Source organism: Lactuca saligna, chromosome 4 (genome assembly GCF_052625555.1).
Source record: "Lactuca saligna cultivar CGN05327 chromosome 4, ASM5262555v1, whole genome shotgun sequence".
NCBI classification, from domain to species: domain Eukaryota; kingdom Viridiplantae; phylum Streptophyta; class Magnoliopsida; order Asterales; family Asteraceae; genus Lactuca; species Lactuca saligna.
The window spans coordinates 115,165,328-115,182,807 of NC_136420.1; the positions used below are offsets into that span (position 1 = coordinate 115,165,328).

Here is a 17,480-nt window from a genome sequence, read left to right on the forward strand (position 1 = left end):
TTATTGGCTCTAATTTTCACATGGTCGCTATAAGAAAATGTAATGTTAAATGTTGGTAATTATACAAAGAATCAAATTATAATCCTCAATATGTTATACTTGGTATTTCTAAAAATACAATGCTATATGTTGGTAGATTTTCACAATAAATAAGTGTCCACTCCCATTTACCACATAAAATGAACTTTATCTGCATCTAAAATATGCATGGAATGTGTAGTGGGTAGTTTTCTAAAAGTGCAATTTCTTAATTGGAAATAATGTCGAAGTACAACACTGTAATTAAAATTAAATAAAAGTATAGTGCTACAATAAGAAATAATAAAAGTACATTGTTACTTCTTGCATTTAGCTCTTTACCTAGGCTTACATACTCAAATTCTATATAGCTTATTAATTCTTAAAATTCCCAAAACATGGAAACATAACATCAGCATCAATACTCTTTCCCTGATTAACTATTGATATTGATTATGATGTCTACTTAATGATAGATCAATAAACCACATTTTATGATCTTTAAATGGGCGATCCACATATCATTTTCACGACCTCCCCTATTTATCACTAAAGAAATGAAGATTAGTAAGTCACATGTTTCTTCCAATCTTCAAGAATCAAGAAAAGTAAATAACAAAATACATATTTGTTAACGATATATATGACAAAAGAAAACATAACTTCACAACATTCAAGAACTTTGAAGTGTTGCTTTGAGCTACAGTTCCAAGGGTAATGTATAACTTCTTTTTTGGTCATTGACAAAAGGGCATGGAGTTCGTACAAATAAAATAACATAACAGAAAAAAGGAAAATGCTACATCATGGGTTAATTCTCCAATCCAAGGGGTTTCTTTCTGCTTAAGGACTTAAGGTCTTTCACGCTGATGCTCTTAAACTCTCAAGCTGAGATGTCTCTCACCCTGATCCTCCATATGAAGATTAACGTTTTCTTTTGGATTAAGTTTTACTCCTGTCTTTTATAAGAATGATACATTTCAAACATGAGATGAAATGAAGCATGATCACTTCTCAGAAGTAAAAGCGAAAAGAAGAGAAAATTAATTTTGTGTGAGAGAGGCAAGGGTAGTTTGGTCAAACATGATGTTTTGTTAAATGAAAAAAAGGCTATCATTGTTCTATGTGTGATGGTTCGAGTAAAGCAACAACTTTGCTATTTTTTGATCACCTACATGCATGCTCCAATTCACTCTCTCACATTAAAATGTGCTTGGACGTCTAACAAAAGATAGAGAACAAAGACTATTGTTGATTTAGTTGGTTCAAAGGGAACAACAATAGGTTATGGTTATGTTTTGAAATAGACGTTTCAATAAAAAGTGAATAAAAGCACATCAGGTTCTTTGTAAAAAGGTAAAAAGCTAGTTTGTGTAACTGTAAAGTACTATCAAAGTATGGTCAGATTTTACTGTCAAGAAGAATAGAAATAGTTTGTATCGGCCTCTCTTATGTAGACTACAAAGATACAGGGAAGCCAAAGCCTACCCGACACTCAGTCCTGCAGCCTTTATTACAGGTCCAAATATGGTGGGGCCCGCTAATGAAACATTACAAAGATCCTGTCTATATGTTGTCATGATACCTTCAATCCCTTCAACCTAAAATTTCCATAATAATAAAAACAATTAAACCTCAGCAGCATCATCAACAAATTGTACCGTGTTTTGCATGAGACATAGGTAATTATGTAAATGGGACAGATAATGAAAGAATAGCATCACACCTGCAGGATAAGAAAATTATCACAATTAGGAATATAACTTGGGATCTGATGAGAAACAGAAATTTAGGGTTTAATGAAATTAAAGAACAATTCACCTTGGAGGACTTGGCATGCTGTTGATGAGAAACAGAAAAGTAGTGTAAATTCCTGCTCAGTAATTCCTAAATAGAAAACCTTGATGATTCCTCCGAAGGATTATTAAATCAAAGTTTACAATTTCCATTCATTAACATAATACTGAAAAAAATTCAAGAGCAAGAATTGAAATTAGAGAAATAACAGGGCAGCAGGAGGAGGTACAATAAGAATGAAATGAAGAAGGTGTGGTGAGCTACGATTGTTCGTTGCATCTTCTCCCTCAAAACCTCAATGGGGAACTGAACCATTGAGTATACTCACACCTCTTAAGAATTTAACATCCATGAATACATAGAAAATCAATCAATCAATTAAAATTTAGTTCGATTAAAAGACATTCTTGAAGAAAAAAAACCCAGGTGTCAAGAAGAAGAAGTAGTAGATATCGGTACCTGCTATGCTTATTGATGAAGTCAGGTTAGGGTTCTTTAGTCTTCACATCGCCATGTTGGATGCCATCAGAGTAATAGCGAAATGGTGTGGAATTTGGTGGGTTTTTTAGGGTAGAACGATGACTTTGAAGAAGTTTAGGTAGAGAAACAGGAAAGAAGGGAGAACGGGGGGTAAGAAAGGGTTGGAGGAACGTATCAGAAAGGTGGTGAAAGATAACTGGGAAATCGAGATCAGAGGCGGCGGGATGACTCGACAATAGAAGAGAAAGAAAAAAGAAACTTGTATATGGTGACAAAACGTATGACCAAATTGACACGCACATGTCCAGGACACGCAGCAGACATTGACTACCCCACCTATAGAAAAAACAATTCCAGTAAACCCACTAAACAAACACAAAAAAAAACAATTTTTTTTTAATGTGGTCCAATAGGAAGCAACTCCTATTCAACGAGGAGTTGTAAATTAGTGTACTATATAATAACTGGTTTGAAGGCTTTTGAAAATATTTGGTCTAGGCATTAGTTTATTATATTATTCATTTAATTTAATTACTAAATACAATTTAAGTATTTTAATCATATTTAATTAAGTCTCATAAGTACCGACTAATTACCATGAATGAAAAACCTCTTTACTTTAAATGGTTTAATTTTAAATAATATTTAATTGGGAGTTGAAAAGCTGGAAATATTAAAATAGAACTTGAACGCAATTAACAACTTTTCATTATATGAATATATTTGGGTAAAGATATAAATTTTAGTTATTGAATAAAAATGTATGTTTATTCTATGGATGTTATTATTATTTTTCTTGCCACTCATGTCGTTACCATTATTGTAATAGCACAATTATTTTAATTCTCATTTTTTTAAGAGTTATACCCTGAAAATTTTCTATATCATAGCGTTTAACTTCTAAATTTTGAATTCAAAACTGGCTTTCGAAAAAAATCTATATTTCGATTATCGTGCTATTGTAATTTAATACACATAAATGTGATTAATTTTATTAATTATATTACATATTTCATATGATTTGTATTTGATTTTTTATTTTAATAAAATTTGATGTCATTTTAGGTGCCTTAGCATGTTTTTATATATTTTTTCTATATAATAATGAATTTTATTTTGTATATATAAAATATTAGTTTAATTAGTCAATAAATACTAAAATATAATTAAGAAGAATAAAATGATATTGTTAAAATTCTCTAGATTATATCTAATGTATAATATATAAATGGTTGAAAATACTAAATGGTCAATAGATACTAACAAAATAAATTACATATATTGTTGAGTGTTTGATAGAATAATAATAAATCAAAAACACTAGCATTAAAAATGATCTAAGTTATGAAAATGATTTTCTTTAATTAATATTTATCAAAAACGTTCCGAGTCATTTATAAATGTTTTAGAACAAGTTTTTAAATTAATTAAATAAAGTAATAGTTATAATATTCAATCAAATAAATAATTTTAAATTAATCAATCATAAAAATAGTTAAACTTAACACTAAATCAAAATTTGTATTTAATTTTATTTATGTGTAAACCACACGTAGAATTCATTACAAAATTTAATTATAATATATGTTTATCATTTGTTGAAAAAAAAAACTTATAATAATATATATCAACACCGTTAATATGAATTAGATGGGGAGCACCACGTTGCGGGGAATGGAGGTAAAGAGATACAATTGTAATATATCGTTTTTAATCAAATTATTCAATAGTTTTTCAGGATGGAGAAACCTGCATAGAGGGAATACAATTTTAACTTGCTATGCAATCACAAATAATTGTTAAGATGATACAAATAGGGGGAAAAGAGTTGTAAACCAAAATGTTTCTCTTTGAAGTATAAAAAGAAATAGGTGGCATGCTTCATGGTCCGATGACAAAGCCCAAAAGGTTCGCCAACTGCAAAATAGATAACAACAAAATGGTCATTTTCAAGGATTTAATAAAAATTTAAATGACTATACCCATGGAAATCAATAAAGCATTTGTTTATACTTTTAGCACTGTTATGGGGTAGTATAAACAAAGGTAAACCCTGAACATTTGAGTCTCCTGTTTTGACATTGAGATCATAGATTTAGAAATCTACATGTATACAAAACCAATGGAATGGAAAGTTGGAAAAAGAATGTGAAAATAAATAATAGAGTCTAAGAAGAATATTTACCTACTATAAAACAAACAAAATAAAAGAAATTCAACCGTGTGTTATTAAAATGTGTATTACCAAAAGATATATGCATCAGATCCAAGCCCACAGTAACCATCAACAAAGGGAAAGTAAGAAATATACAATGTAGTTGACACTATAGGCTCCTTAAGTGGGCCCAGATTTCTGATGGGTTTTGAGCATTCTAACACTTCCTAAGTATACATGCAACCCTAATAACCTTGGATTTATGTTTGTCTAATTATCATGCAAAGTTGAATTCCAAGGTTATATTCCTATCTAGCATACATGGGGAACAATTTTAACTTGAATAATATATAGAATAACTTACCTTGTTGTTGTTTGTGTTCCTTGAAACCTTGTGAGCCTAGCACCCCAAGTTTGATGCCTCAAATGCTTCACACAACACCAAATGCTCTTGGAAGAACTTATGAGAGAACACACACTTCTTGAAATCGGCCAAGCCCTCTTGTTTCCTTAGTGTATCCGATTTTGGTGGAGAATATGTTTCTTATATAGTGTTGACACATCTAGAGTTACACAATGTAAACCCTAATGTGTCATGACTCTTCATTTCCATGACCCATGGGTTTGTAACTCCCATGGAGCATCCTATGGGTGGAACCCAACTTGATAGTCCATGGAGCCTCTTAGCCCACTATACAAGATATGGATGATTTACATAATCAACCCATATATTTAATTAGTTATCTTTTGATCACTTAATTAATTCTAAATTAATTCTTGATCAAACTAATCAAATAGTATTATTAATATATTAGAACTTATAATATATTAATAATCTCCAAGTATTATTTCTCTCATTTAGTCTATCCAATTGCATGGTGCCATGCAACCCAAATGGACCATGCCGGGTCGGGTCAAGTACATACCAGAAATAGTTATGGACTTAGACACCTTATCCAATAGTCTCCCACTTGGATAAGTCTAATAACTATTACTGCAAGTATGACTTCAGGAACCGATCGGCAATCGTAGCTCTTTTCAAGGTTTCTCGGAACTGAGAAGATGATGATACGCCATTTAAGATAAGTGATCATATAATCCTCTGTTCTTTGATATCAGTCGGACAAATACATGGAACAATGTCTTACTTATTGTCCAACAGTTTGTTTCCCGATTTCCGATTTGTTTGACAAAGAACTTCATTGAACACATCAACTTAGTTCTGACCGGGCCCGACACATAGGTCAAAACAAAATCATCGAGGGGCCCAGATATCAGCTTCTAATCCAAGAAGGAACAGATAAACTTCGACTCATATGTTTGTTCTAGCACTCATTGAATTACACACAAGAGCACGATTTATAACATCGAGTTACCAATGCATTTTTCGTACGATCAATGCATAACCAACTTGTAAGTAACAAATCATATCTCTAGGTTTGAAGACTTATACGATATTACCGTCTCACGATCACTCGAGATAGAATTCCATGAAGTGATTCCAGTGAGCGTGGGTTGAGTCCAATGCTCAGAACTTATGAGCACTCATGATTGCTGTAGCCTTGTCCAAGACCTCTACAACCAAACATGAAAGTCTTGATTCATACATACTTCCGACATATGACCGACTGTGGAGGTTTGAATAATATGTTATACCAAACAACATTATTCTGGAAGTCAAAACATGCAAAAGAAATATAGTAAACGATCGACAAGAGATAGCAACACTTTACTCATAAATAAAATACTTTTTATTCATCATCTAATGTCAATTACACTTTACAAATTTCGAGGTTATCTAACTACTAAATCTAATATCATCCTTCAGCCCTATGCTCCGAGCATGCTGGAGATGCTTAACCCGAGTCAATCCCTTCGTGAGGGGATCTGCCGGATTCTCATCTGATGATACCCTCTTTGCCACGAGGAGTCCTTCTTCGATCCGATGTCTGATGAAATGGTATTTTATGTCGATGTGTCTGGATCTCCCGTGATCCTTTGGTTCCTTGGCTAAGGCAACAGCACTTTCACTATCACAGAAAATTTCCATTGGCTCTTTAATAGCTGGTACAACTCCAAGGTCTCCAATGAAGTTCCTCAGCCATAACGCCTCCTTTGCCGCCTCGCTAGCTGCAATATACTCTGATTCACAAGTAGAATCTGCCACTGTCTCTTGCTTGGAACTCTTCCAAGAAATTGCTCCTCCATTTAGGGTAAAGACCCAGCCCGACTGAGAGCGGAAGTTATCCCTATCAGTCTGGAAGCTAGCATCACTATACCCTACAACTCTCAAGTCATCACTCCCACCGAGGGTAAGGACCCAGTCCTTAGTCCTTCGTAGGTACTTGAGAATATTCTTTACCGCAGTCCAGTGTGCCTTGCCAGGGTTCCCCTGAAACCTGCTAACCATGCTCAGGGCAAAAGCTACATCAGGTCGAGTACACGTCATAGCATACATGATCGATCCTACAGCAGAACCATAAGGTATTCGACTAATTTGTGCTATCTCAGCCTCAGTGCTAGGGCTTTGTGTCTTACTCAGTTTGGCGTTACTCTGGATGGGCAACTCTCCTTTCTTGGAGTCTTGCATGCTGAGTCTTTTCAGCACCTTATCCAAGTAGGTACTCTGACTAAGTCCAATTAGTCTTTTACTCCGATCTCTCAAGATCCTTATCCCTAAAATATAGGCAGCTTCACCAAGGTCCTTCATAGCGAAACACTTTCCAAGCCAGGACTTTACTTCCTGCAGAGTTGGAATGTCGTTTCTTATGAGTAGTATGTCATCCACATACAATACCAAAAAGCTAACTATACTCCCACTAGCCATGACATACACACAAGATTCATCTTCACTCCTAGAAAAGCCAAATTCCTTGACCTTTTCATCAAAGCAAAGATTCCATCTGCGAGGTGCTTGCTTTAATCCATAGATGGATTTCTCAAGCTTACACACTCTATTAGGGTACTCGTTGCTGACAAAACCCTTTGGCTGACTCATGAAAACATCTTCAGCCAACTTTCCATTAAGGAAAGCGGTTTTGACATCCATTTGCCAAATTTCATAGTCATGAAATGCGGCTATGGCTAACAGAACCCGAATAGACTTAATCTTGGCTACCGGAGAAAAGGTCTCATCATAATACACTCCAGGAATTTGAGAGAAGCCCTTTGCAACCAGTCTAGCCTTATAAGTGTGTACTTTACCATCCATGTCGGTCTTCTTCTTGAAGACCCATTTGCACCCTACAGTCTTACGACCTGGTACATTCTCAACCAAGTTCCAAACTTGATTGTCATACATGGATTGTATCTCGCTATCCATAGCCTCTTTCCATTTAGCAGACTCGGGGCCTGCCATGGCTTCCTCGTAGCTGTTAGGGTCATCTTGACTTACTAGTGTCCCATCACTAATAAGTGTCTCACCTTCTGTAGTAATATGGAATCCATAGTAATGCTCAGGTGCACTCCTAACTCTCGTGGAACGCCTCAGAGGCACAGATTCGTCAATTGGCTCAACAGGAGTTTCCTCCTCAAGTTGAGGGCTAGAGTTTGAAGCTCCATCACCACTTGACTCTTGAATTTCTTCAAGATCAATTTTCCTCCCACTATCTCCTTGGCTTATAAAATCTCTTTCTCGAAAGACTCCTCTTCTTGCTACAAAGACCACATTGTCACTAGGTCTGTAGAAGAGGTAACCAAAGGATTGCTGTGGGTAGCTGATGAAAATACACCTCTCGCTTCGAGGTTAGAGCTTATCATGAGTCTCGCGTCTCACGAAAGCCTCGCAACCCTAAATCTTGATGTGGTCTAGTTTAGGTACTTTACCAGTCCACATCTCGTGAGGAGTTTTGGCAACTTTCTTTGTAGGGACTAGATTAAGGATATGGGTGGCAGTCTCTAAGGCATACCCCCAGAATGAGATTGGTAGCGAAGCTCGACTCATCATGGAACGAACCATGTCCAACAAGGTTCGATTACGCCTCTCAGCCACACCATTCAACTGCGGTGTCCTGGGAGGTGTCAATTGTGAGACAATCCCACATTCCCTTAGATAGTCGAGGAAATCTGAACTAAGATACTCACCACCTCGATCGGATTGAAGCATCTTAATGTTCCTGCCCAATTGATTCTCGACTTCCTGTTTAAATTCCTTAAACTTCTCGAAAGTCTCTGACTTATGCTTGATTAAGTAGACATATCCATATCTACTGTAATCATCAGTAAAAGTCAAATAATAACGATTAGCATCCCTTGTGGCATGTTTAAAAGGTCCACACACATCCGTGTGTATAAGGTCCAACAAACCTTCACCTCTTTCACACGAGCCTGTGAAGGGTGACTTTGTTATTTTTCCAAGTAAGCATGATTCGCAACTATCATCTGACTTTAGGTCAAACGGTTCCAGGACTCCATCCTTTTGGAGTTGGCCTATGCGTTTCTTGCTTATATGTCCAAGACGACAATGCCATAATGATGCTTTATCCAAATTATTATTATTAGGAGAATCAATACACAAAACATTATTTCCTGAGTTATCTACAACAGATACAGCTTCATACACACCATAACAAGGTAATGCTTTAAAATAAAGAACATTATTAAAGAAAGCATTAATCGAACCAACTTCATTATCAAATGAAAAGGTGAAACCTTGTTTGTACAATGCATGAAAGGAAATAATATTTCTTGCCATTCCTGGCGAGTAACAACATTTATTCAAATCTAAACTAAACCCACTACTTAGCGATAAAGTATAAACTCCAATCTTGGTGACAGGTGAAGCTTTCCTGTTCCCCATGATCAAGTTTATTCTTCCTTGCTCCACATTCTCACTTCTTCTTAGTCCCTGCAAGTCACAACAAATATGAATACCACAACCGGTATCAAGGACCCAAGAATTAGAATGGGGTGAGTTATTAGAAATGATAGTGTAAATACCTGCATGGTTGGGTTTGACTTTCCCATCCTTCACATCCTGCTGGTACTTTGGGCAGTTTCGCTTCCAATGAGCTTTTTCATGGCAATAGAAGCATTCAGCCTCTTTTGGGTCAGAAGAAGGAGTAATGAAACCTTTCTTGGTTCCACTTGAAGAAGAGCCATCAAGAGTCCGAGCCTTGGTACCCTTCGAAGATCTCTTTCTCTTCCTCCCTAGACTTTTTCCGATTGCCAAAACCGGAGTTGAGTTTGGAGTAGGAGTGATAGCAACCGACTTCCCCTTAAGACCTGATTCTGCAGTCTTGAGAAGTCCCTGAAGTTTGCTGAGTGTGACCTCTTCCTTATTCATGTGATATGTCATGCGGAATTGATCATAGCACGATGGTAAGGAGCGCAAAATTATATCTATTGCAAGCTCCTCCGGGAAGTTCACATTAAGCTTCAGCAATCGATCCACATACCTTTGCATTTTCTGCATGTGGCTCGTGACGGAATCCCCGTCCTTCATCATGGTTATTATCATGGAGCAGATGATTTCGTACCTCTCTTGTCGTGCACTTTGATGGTATCTTTCCATCAAATCTTGGTGCATTTCATAAGGGTAGAAATCCTCATAGGACTTTTGGAGTTCTACTGTCATTGTGGCCATCATGATGCATGCTACTTTCGTAGCATCCCTTTCATGTGCCTGAAAGTCAGCGATCTCCTGAGGAGTTGCAGTGGTCTCATCAATCTCCTTAAGCTCCTTGTCAAGGACATATTCTTTGTCCTCGTAGCGGGTAATCATCCTGATGTTTCTGATCCATTCATTGAAGTTGGATCCATCAAAGGTGACTTTCCCACACAGACTCATAAGAGTAAAGGAGTCATTAGGATTCGAGCCAGAAGCATTATTTGAAGACATCTGAAAGAGGAGAACAAGTTTAGTATAGATTTAAGAGAGTCCTTAATAAAACACCCAAATGTAATATTAAGGCTAGGATCCAATCACAATATAATATAACTTAGAAGAGGTATGTCGTAATCTAAGCTATACCATATTTGAAAGGTAGGTGAATGACGATTCACCAATTTCCACCACGAAAACCGAAATATTAGATATTAGGTTTTATGATTGGTTCTTAGAAATTCCTAGATTCTTTGAGATTCAATGAACTTTTCAAAGGCATGTTTCAATCTCGAGAGTGCCCTCCAAGTTTTGTGACTGGGATACCGAGGATCACAAAACGAGGTGTGAAGTAACCATGCAAATCACTTGGTACCCTTAAAGTTTATCACTCAATTGATGTGCCGGTAAACCACACACGCTCCACCGATACTATAATAAACCTTAAGTCACCCGTTACCTACCTTGTTAAGTCCAAGTTAGTGTGTCGGTTAACCACACACGCTCCACCAACGACTTAGACAAAGTGTAAAGTGTAATTTCATGGATTAGCACCTTATTCACATTTTCCTAAAGTAACTAAGATTGGGAATTTAATAAAACATTTAGTTACTTTATAATATTCATCATACTTTGAATGAGAATTTATAAGTCCTTGTCTTACCCGTTCGGCTAACGACCCTCTACCAGTCAAGCAAGCGGTGGGTGAGAGTAGACACCCATTAAGTCACCATTTTATAGGCAACAACCTTATACCCACCTTATAGACCGGCTTCGTGAATGAGGCGTACTAGCGGTAAGACGACTTTATTATATATATATATATATATATATATATATATATATATATATATATATATATAATTATTAAATCATCATAATATAAGTATAAGGGTTGAATTTTAACTTTTAAAATTCTAGGGGTTGGAACTAAAGTTTTAACTTAACTTTACTTGTTCCAAAACTTGAGGGCAAGTTTTGTAACTTTCAAAACTTTTCATTTCTTGTAACTTATGAGTTTAATAGAGTAATAAAATAAAGACTCTTCATTTTTCTAACTCTTGTGTTCTTTTAATGGTTTTAATTCAAGTGTGACTCTTGGTTTTCCATAACTTGAGGACAAGTTATGGACTCCATTAAAACACATTATGATCAAGAATTAATCTACCACATAGGTTACAAATAATTCCTATGATCATCTAAAACATCATAAGAACAAGAACATGAATATGAACACAATCAAAAATTACATTTAAAACTTTGTAATTTTGATAACTAGTTGTTGTGAATGAATTAGAAAGAACATTACACCATCAAAACAAGTTTTCAAGTACCAAAACAGTTTAGGGTAATGTTTCTGGTCCATTTCCAGCAACTAAAATCGAAATTCTGCAATCAGTCGATCCTACTCGCCGAGTGCACGAATTTACTCGCCGAGTTGGTTGAAGATACACGTGAACTCGCCGAGTCCCCCCTATAGACTCGACGAGTCCACTCGTAGACAGCAAGATTTTCGACTTTTTTCAACTTTTAAGCACAAATAAAAAAAAAAAACAAGCCTAGGCTCTGATACCACTGATGGGTTTTGAGCATTCTAACACTTCCTAAGTGTACATGCAACCCTAATAACCTTGGATCTATGTTTGTCTAATTATCATGCAAAGTTGAATTCCAAGGTTATATTCCTATCTAGCATACATGGGGAACAATTTTAACTTGAATAATAGATAGAATAACTTACCTTGTTGTTGTTTGTGTTCCTTGAAACCTTGTGAGCCTAGCACCCCAAGTGTGATGCCTCAAATGCTTCACACAACACCAAATGCTCTTGGAAGAACTTATGAGAGAACACACACTTCTTGAAATCGGCCAAGCCCTCTTGTTTCCTTAGTGTATCTGATTTTGGTGGAGAATATGTTTCTTATATAGTGTTGACACATCTAGAGTTACACCATGTAAACCCTAATGTGTCATGACTCTTCATTTCCATAACCCATGGGTTTGTAACTCCCATGGAGCATCCATGGAGCATCCTATGGGTGGAACCCAACTTGATAGTCCATGGAGCCTCTTAGCCCACTATACAAGATATGGATGATTTACATAATCAACCCATATATTTAATTAGTTATCTTTTGATCACTTAATTAATTCTAAATTAATTCTTGATCAAACTAATCAAATAGTATTATTAATATATTAGAACTTATAATATATTAATAACCTCCAAGTGTTATTTCTCTCATTTAGTCTATCCAATTGCATGGTGCCATGCAACCCAAATGGACCATGCCGGGTTGGGTCAAGTACATACCAGAAATAGTTATGGACTTAGACACTTTATCCAACAATTTCCTGGTAGGCCAAATGTGTCCCTGGACCTACATCAAGTGCATTAGCTGGATTTGAAATTTTGTTCCCTATGATTCCAAGATATGCACCTATGCATACAATTTACAAATCAACAATCACATGAACATGATATTTCATGTTTCTTTTGTTCTTTTTGTCAATGAATAATTTGTTAAGTTAAGTTTTAGTGTCGATATTTACCGATTCTTTCTTGGAGTTTGTGCTGCTATATAATCAAATCCAACATCTGGAATTAAACAAACCAATTCCATTAGCTTACACCATCCATGAAGCTTATGTATGGCTTTTTGTAGTCAAATATTTTACAAATAAGAGAATACTCAGCAGCAAATACTTGTAGATACAAATGTGTTGTAGAAATCGAGAAGATAGTTTATGGAAGACAATAGAACGCATGCTTGTTAAATATCAAACCTACAACAAAATGTAAAAATCATTGCCATTTCCAAATTATAAAATGCTCACCTAGAGTAGCAGACAAAAATCAAAATGTCATGAGTTGAAAAGTGGTCTGTGAAGAACCCTACTGATCGATTAGAAGGAAACAGTAAAACACTGAAAATTAAAAATCAAAATCAGAAGCAAGTCAACAATCTAATAAGAGTCGGTGCAGGAAATTGTATAGTAGCTGTAATCGTCTGCTCTGTGGCTTTTTTTGTTATGAAAATATTATGTAAAATAATCGCCATTTATGTATTCTTAATTGATGGGGTTGAATATTTATAGAAAAAACATAAATCCTAGAATGAAAGGTTCCTCATCTTCAATAACAGATTGCAAAAGAGAAAAAAAATTAGAATCCCTAAGTTAAAAACTAAAAATCCCAAATATGTATCAGGGTGTTGGAGAAAAAGAGTGAATGGATGGATCTCACCTTCGTATTATCTGTACAATACCTGTTATTTAAATTCTCCCAACAGTCCGCCAACAACTACAAATCAACAAATAAGAAAATACAACATAAATGAAAATCAAATTCATTCACAAATTTGATTTAGGTGACAGGTGACCATTGATTACAACTTTGACAATGTCAAATAGAGTTGAAATTAGAGCATAGATGTTAAAGAGGATAGATTGGTATGGATTCTTGAATTTCATCCTCTAAAAATTCACTCAATTTCTTATCAAAGGATTTTTTGAAACACTCCAAGAAGTACTTTAAACCATGCTTCTTCAACCAAGAGTTCATCTAGTTTCAAAAAAAACCCCTATCTCTCACCTGTATACATAACATATCATAGCATTATAAATCATGAAGATTTATGAACGTGAATAAAAACTTTATTTTTCTAACTTGTATGTAGCACTAAAAACAAAATTTGTGTTTATGTTAAGCCTATATTAATAGATAGCTCTATAAAATTTATTTTTATGAACAAAAGAATATGAAAAGAAAGATGGGGCTCATTCGTAAATTGAACATACATTGCTATCACTTGGACCTAGAAGCTACATGACATTTCAATTCTACATTACCCTTGAAAAGATCTGCTATTTGGTCTTTCAACACCAAACTTTCTTGTAACATAAACAAACCACATCAAAACTAATTAAGATATTTGCAAACAATAATGCCAGTGGTACTTATCTTTTTTGTAAGTTGGTCTACAACAACATTGCGTGATCTGTTCCAAAAGAAGTTCAAATAATGAAAAGACAACGAATTTGGAACTCTCAAAAAATTAAAACTAAAATAAACCGACATGCATGTTGAACAAGGATCTTCCATTTGAGTGTGAAACAACATATCAACACTTGTATCCTTGTAGTACTTCTGTATATCAATCTATATTAGTGAAAGCCATGCCAAAAGCAAGTATTTAGCTGTATTCAAATAATGAAAAGGCAACGATTCTTAAACCTTCTAACAAAAAAAAAAGTGAAATACATAGTAGCAAATGATTTGATTTTGATGATAGTCAAGAAGGATACGGTTGTAGCTGTTGTCGTCTGTAGAATTGACATGTTTCAAGTTATGTCCTGTTAAAGCTCACAATATATTTACCTCTCTTCTCACATCTTCAATGGCTATGGCTGTTATCATAAATAGAATTGACATGTTTCAAGTTAGATTAGTTCTGTTGACCCTAGAAAGAAGTTGATTAAGTTGATTACCAAAAACAGAGATCTTATTTGTTAGTTGAAGTAAATTTATACATGTAGCTTGTACTTCTAATCTATTAAAGACAAAACTGAGCTTCAATTGTGAGAGAAAACTAACCTTGAAACATGAGACAAAACTAATCTTGAAATATGAGGTGTAGGTTGTACTTTGTATATGTATTTTATCATCTGAGATTAGGAACACCTGATTGGAGAAGAAACAGCAAGAAGATGGATGTGAGTTACCCAAAATCGGTAAAACCTAACATCAAAATAAATGCAATGAAACAAATTCTAAACAAAAATTGAATAAGAATAGTAGCAAACAAACTCATCTGAAACGGATTAGGTGTTTATAACAAAAGCACTAACAAAACATAGTAAAACACCTGAAAATAAAAAACACCAAGTAGATTGTACCTGAATCAATTGTTCGTCTCTTTTTGCTTATATAAACCCCTAAGTATATTGTTAGGTCAACACGCTATTAGCAAAACGTGAACATACTACACCTCCTGATGGGTTATCGTCTCCGAAACACCCTAAAATCGGAAACAATAGATGCTTTGCCTTATGAAGTGCTACCTTGCGAGCCTTCCTCATCCATTAATCACTCCAAACCTCCACACAAAGGCCCTTTGAAGATGGTCGATGAGCTAATTGGAAAACGAAGGCAGCGACTCGGTGATGTACTCTCAAAAGAAGAAAGACGCAAGACGGTCTTAGAGGGCTAGAGAGAGGTGGGATAGATTAAAAGTGGCAATACCTGGGTTATATTGATTGCAACTCATAAGAACCCTAGGACGAACAACGTTCATGGATGATGCAAAATCGGGGAAGAAGACGGCTCGGAAGAGACGAAAGGCGGTGAGAACTGGGAAGTATTCGGAAGTTCGATATGCGCTAGAATCGGAAGATATTGGATAAGGAGGAGGTGGGGGGGGAGACGTGGGAATGACACGTGTCAGTCCCATCCTTATCTTTACACTAATGTTAATAATTTAAGGCACCAAATTATCAATACCATAAACTTTAGTGCCAAAAATCTGAACCACTAAAAATATGAAAACTTATGGGCTATTTTTACCAATAAATCAGGATGTTCACTATTCATAAAGATGATCTTAATATATATATATATATATATATATATATATATATATATATATGGTGAGGTTCAATAGAGAACCATAATTAACCAAGGAACCAATCTTTTTTTTCAACTTTTAGAACTTATTTTTTCTCAAAAAAAAAAAAAAAAAAAAAAAAAAAAAAAAAAACTAAAAAACTAAAAATACAGAAATTCATAACTTTTTATCCTTTTTCCAATGATATCAAATTTGAGTTGTTTTACATCATATTCACAATGTGAATTTTTGAAAATTCACAATGTGAATTTTTGAAAATTCACAACGTGAATCCGGATTCACACAATAAATCCGAAAAATATTTTTCACATTCACAATGTTAATATATGAATTTAGATATTTTTAGATTTTTTTTTCGATAAAGAATAAACTCTAGAAATTGAAAAAAAGATTTTGTTCCTTAAAAAACTAACAATTATGGTTATATATTGAACTTTTATATATATATATATATATATATATATATATATATATATATATATATATGTATATATATATATATATATATATATATATATATATATATATATATATATATATATATGTATACAAGAGGGTTCAATTGAGAAAAAAAAAGTTGAGAATGGGAGAATCATTCTCAGCCACTCATTTATTTTTGCCGCAAAAACCTCTGTCGTACCAGCAGAAATGGGAAAGGAATAGACATGTGTTTTCGAATAAAACATGTTTCCTTAAACTATGCTAATCATTACCTTAATCTATACAAAAACATAGTTTTTCGATTTTTTTAATTTTTAAGAAGCTATTTTTATCGAAAAATGATTTTAAATATACCAAAATTCATGATTTTTTTATTCTCTACAAATAGACATCCATATTGATATAGTTTTAAGATAAAATAATTTTTTTTTATATTTTAAGTTATCGTTATTCATAAGTGAATAAAAATGAATCAGATTTTACTACAGTACATTCGTTATTCAGTTATGAATAAAAACTATGATTTTTTTTTTATAGTTTAAGTATCATTCATATATGAATATAGCATATAATAAACATAGTATATTCATATTTAAATATTAGATGATGCATTCACTTATGAATATTAGATAGTATATTCACTTGTGAATATTAGATGATATATTCACTTATGAATATTAGATAATATTTTCATATCTGAATACTACATAGTGTTACATGGTATATCATATGTAAATATTACATAGTATATTCATTTGTGAATATTAGATGATATATTCACTTATGAATATTACACACTATATTCACATATGAATATTACACAGTATATTCACATATGAATATTACAAGGTATTTTCACAAATATATATAATTTTTATATGTTATTCACATATGAATAACATACAGACTTGCATATTTGGTTTTTTGTTTTAATAATCATATACTGAGAAAACATATTCATATATGAATATAACGTGTTAATTTAGTTCATGCATTTCACCAAACAGTTGGAGTGCATACAATTTAACTTTTTTTAAAAATGTTAGAAACATGATATTTTGACTATTTAAATCTACAAAAGAGTAGATTGATAGAGAATTATATGAAATTTTTCAAAAAAAAAAACGATTCGATATTTTTA

General features: G+C 33.9%; 1 long non-coding RNA gene across 3 annotated transcripts; it reads right to left on the reverse strand.

Moving 5' to 3' along the window:
* Positions 1–621: 621 nt before the first annotated feature.
* LOC145038763 (uncharacterized) lies at positions 622–2,505 on the reverse strand. Of its 3 annotated transcripts, XR_013679557.1 has the most exons (5): positions 2,275–2,505; positions 2,080–2,147; positions 1,840–1,981; positions 1,507–1,619; positions 622–973 (listed from the first exon to the last, which is right to left on the reverse strand). It is a non-coding gene; the product is annotated as an uncharacterized LOC145038763 (long non-coding RNA). The 3 variants fall into 3 exon arrangements; XR_013679556.1 differs by lacking the exon at positions 2,080–2,147 and having other exon boundaries at positions 627–977; XR_013679555.1 differs by lacking the exon at positions 2,080–2,147 and having other exon boundaries at positions 644–973.
* Between the last annotated feature and the right edge of the window lie 14,975 nt (positions 2,506–17,480).